This window comes from Palaemon carinicauda, chromosome 7, assembly GCF_036898095.1.
Source record: "Palaemon carinicauda isolate YSFRI2023 chromosome 7, ASM3689809v2, whole genome shotgun sequence".
NCBI lineage: Eukaryota > Metazoa > Arthropoda > Malacostraca > Decapoda > Palaemonidae > Palaemon > Palaemon carinicauda.
The window spans coordinates 4,426,531-4,431,172 of record NC_090731.1 but is presented as its reverse complement, the minus strand read 5'-3'; positions in this window follow the sequence as shown (position 1 = coordinate 4,431,172).

Sequence of the window (4,642 nt, the reverse complement as noted above, 5' to 3'; positions counted from 1 at the left end):
GGATTGGCGTCCTCGTGTCATCCGGAGGACATCATGATCGCCCTGCATCTGTAATGAAGTCGATGTAAAAACCGCCATGTTAGCAAATTGCGAGAGCGTGACGATGTTAGCGTTGCATGCTGCGGTTTCATAGTCTAATCAGATGCATGTCCCTTGTCTTGGAGCTATTGACACCCCCCCCCCCCCCCTACTCCGTGTCCTTCTCATTCCTCCTCTCTTTCAGCAAATGTCTTACGTCTTCGTAGGTTGTTTGTCTAGAAGTAGGGAGAGGTACTATATAGGCAAGAAAAGTTTATGATAAGGAGACTTCGCTGTCTGTGGTGATGTGGTGATTAACTATTTTCTTACTAATTTTATATTTCATATCCCAGTAGTTTATTATTATTATTATTATTATTATTATTATTATTATTATTATTATTATTATTATTATTATTATCATTATACCTTTTTTTTCAAATTATCTTTTGTGGTCTAACAAACTAATTCGTATTACAGTTACTACATAGAACGAATTCTACAAATGTTCAGTGACTGTCTTTCATTTAGGAGTAAATTAATTCGGATTTTAAAACACAGAAAGTGTTCCCTCTCTCTCTCTCTCTCTCTCTCTCTCTCTCTCTCTCTCTCTCTCTCTCTCTCTCTCTCTCTCTCTCTAAGGAATGAAGTCTTTAATTTTTTTTTCTAGTTGTTGTGGCCGATGTGAAGTTTAATCTTTGAGAATTCCCAATAAGAATAGAAAATTGCGAGTTGAAACGTAATCTTGAGACTGGTTCTGGTAACCTGTTTTCTCTTTTTAATATTGCAAAGTAAGAAGTAAAGCTCTTTCCAAAATTAATAATTGCATGAGAGATTTTAATCTAATGAAAGATGGTGATTTATTTTGTTATAAGTGTACGCGACCCGTCAACAATGACGACTGAATATTTAAATAGATAAGCACATGCACCCACCTCTCACCAGAGTATGACTACTCCCTCTTTCCCCCTACCTGAGGGACGGGGCAAGTTCAGCTCGTAGGGGAGATGGTCCAGAGTTTTCAGTATTTCCGAGGTTGTGAGTAACTATACTCAATTTTTTTTTAATGAGGCGCATTTGCACCGACTCGCAGCGGTGCCCTTTTAATTTGGAAAAAGTTCCCTGTTACCTGATTGGTTAGAATTATCTTGCCCAACCAATCAGCGAGCAGGAAACGTTTCCGAGCTAAAAGGGCACCCCTGTGAGTCGGTGCAAATCTGCCTCGCTAAAAAGAATTGACTATAGCATCTTATAATCTACTCTTCATTAATTTTTTTTTATTATTAATTAGGTCATTCACTCTGCTATATAATCATTGTTCTCTACTCTTGGGTAGTGCCATAGCCTGTGCACCATGGTCTTCCACTGTCTTGGGTTGGAGTTCATTTGCTTGAGGGAATACTCGGACACACTATTCTATCTTATTTATCTTCCTCCTTTTTTTTTTTTTTTTTTTTTTTTTTGTTAAATTTTTTATAGTTTAATTTGGAAATATTTATTTTAATGCTGTCACTGTTCTTGAAATATTTGATTTTTTCTCGTTTCCTTTCCTCATTGGGCTATTTTCTGTGTTGGAACCCTTGGGATTATAGCATCTTTCTTTTGCAACTAGGGTTGTAGCTTGTTATTATGGTTATTATTACTTTCTAAGCTACAACCCTGGTTGGAAAAGCAGGATGCTATAAGCCTGTGGGCCCCAACAGGGAAAATAGCCCAGTGAGAAAAGAAAACAAAGAAAAATGAAATATTTCAAAAACATTAACAACATTAAAATAAGTAATAATAATAATAATAATAATAATAATAATAATAATACACCATGGATAAGTAATTATCGATAGGGATGTTATCAAAATGAACGGTTTAGCTAAATATCACCATATTTACATCCCACACATTTGTCAGTCCTCCGTTTAATCTTTTATAAACAATGCTGTGCTTTGCTTTTGAATCATGCTTTTTAATCTTTTATAAACAATGCTGCGCTTTGCTTTTGAATCGTGCTTTTTAATCTTTTATAAACAATGCTGCGCTTTGCTTTTGAATCGTGCTTTTTAATCTTTTATAAACAATGCTGCGGTTTGCGTTTGAATCGTGCTTTTTAATCTTTTATAAACAATGCTGCGCTTTGCTTTTGAATCGTGCTTTTTAATCTTTCATAAACAATGCTGCGCTTTGCTTTTGAATCGTGCTTTTTAATCTTTCATAAACAATGCTGCGGTTTGCGTTTGAATCGTGCTTTTTAATCTTTCATAAACAATGCTGCGCTTTGCTTTTGAATCGTGCTTTTTAATCTTTCATAAACAATGCTGCGCTTTGCTTTTGAATCGTGCTTTTTAATCTTTCATAAACAATGCTGCGCTTTGCTTTTGAATCGTGCTTTTTAATCTTTCATAAACAATGCTGCGCTTTGCGTTTGAATCGTGCTTTTTAATCTTTCATAAACAATGCTGCTCTTTGCTTTTGAATCGTGCTTTTTAATCTTTTATAAACAATGCTGCGCTTTGCGTTTGAATCGTGCTTTTTAATCTTTCATAAACAATGCCGCGCTTTGCGTTTGAATCGTGCTTTTTAATCTTTTATAAACAATGCCGCGCTTTGCGTTTGAATCGTGCTTTTTAATCTTTTATAAACAATGCCGCGCTTTGCGTTTGAATCGTGCTTTTTAATCTTTTATAAACAATGCCGCGCTTTGCGTTTGAATCGTGCTTTTTAATCTTTCATAAACAATGCCGCGCTTTGCGTTTGAATCGTGCTTTTTAATCTTTCATAAACAATGCCGCGCTTTGCCTTTGAATCGTGCTTTTTAATCTTTCATAAACAATGCCGCGCTTTGCCTTTGAATCGTGCTTTTTAATCTTTCATAAACAATGCCGCGCTTTGCGTTTGAATCGTGCTTTTTAATCTTTCATAAACAATGCCGCGCTTTGCGTTTGAATCGTGCTTTTTAATCTTTCATAAACAATGCCGCGCTTTGCGTTTGAATCGTGCTTTTTAATCTTTCATAAACAATGCCGCGCTTTGCGTTTGAATCGTGCTTTTTAATCTTTCATAAACAATGCCGTTTTGCGTTTGAATCACGCTTTTTAATCTTTCATAAACAATGCCGTTTTGCGTTTGAATCACGCTTTTTAATCTTTCATAAACAATGCCGTTTTGCATTTGAATCACGCTTTTTAATCATTTATAAACAATGCCGTTTTGCATTTGAATCACGCTTTTTAATCATTTATAAACAATGCTGCGCTTTGCTTTTGAATCATGCTTTTTAATCTTTTATAAACAATGCTGTGCTTTGCATTTGAATCATGCTTTTTAATCTTTTATAAACAATGCTGCGGTTTGCGTTTGAATCATGCTTTTTAATCTTTTATAAACAATGCTGCGGTTTGCGTTTGAATCGTGCTTTTTAATCTTTTTTAAACAATGCTGCGGTTTGCGTTTGAATCGTGCTTTTTAATCTTTTATAAACAATGCCGCGCTTTGCCTTTGAATCGTGCTTTTTAATCTTTTATAAACAATGCCGCGGTTTGCGTTTGAATCGTGCTTTTTAATCTTTTATAAACAATGCTGCGCTTTGCGTTTGAATCGTGCTTTTTAATCTTTCATAAACAATGCCGTGCTTTGCCTTTGAATCGTGCTTTTAATCTTTTATAAACAATGCTGTGCTTTGCATTTGAATCATGCTTTTTAATCTTTTATAAACAATGCCGTTTTGCATTTGAATCATGCTTTTTAATCTTTTATAAACAATGCTGCTCTTTGCGTTTGAATCATGCATTTTAATCTTTTATAAACAATGCTGCGGTTTGCGTTTGAATCATGCTTTTTAATCTTTTATAAACAATGCTGCGGTTTGCGTTTGAATCGTGCTTTTTAATCTTTTATAAACAATGCTGCGGTTTGCGTTTGAATCGTGCTTTTTAATCTTTTATAAACAATGCCGCGCTTTGCCTTTGAATCGTGCTTTTTAATCTTTTATAAACAATGCGCTTTGCCTTTGAATCGTGCTTTTTAATCTTTTATAAACAATGCTGCGCTTTGCGTTTGAATCGTGCTTTTTAATCTTTCATAAACAATGCCGTGCTTTGCCTTTGAATCGTGCTTTTTAATCTTTTATAAACAATGCTGCGCTTTGCATTTGAATCGTGCTTTTTAATCTTTCATAAACAATGCCGCGCTTTGCCTTTGAATCGTGCTTTTTAATCTTTTATAAACAATGCTGCGCTTTGCGTTTGAATCATGCTTTTTAATCTTTCATAAACAATGCCGCGCTTTGCCTTTGAATCGTGCTTTTTAATATTTTATAAACAATGCTGCGCTTTTCCTTTGAATCGTGCTTTTTAATCTTTTATAAACAATGCTGCGCTTTGCGTTTGAATCATGCTTTTTAATCTTTCATAAACAATGCCGCGCTTTGCCTTTGAATCGTGCTTTTTAATCTTTTATAAACAATGCTGCGCTTTGCGTTTGAATCATGCTTTTTAATCTTTCATAAACAATGCCGCGCTTTGCCTTTGAATCGTGCTTTTTAATCTTTTATAAACAATGCTGCGCTTTGCGTTTGAATCATGCTTTTTAATCTTTCATAAACAATGCCGCGCTTTGCCTTTGAATCGTGCTT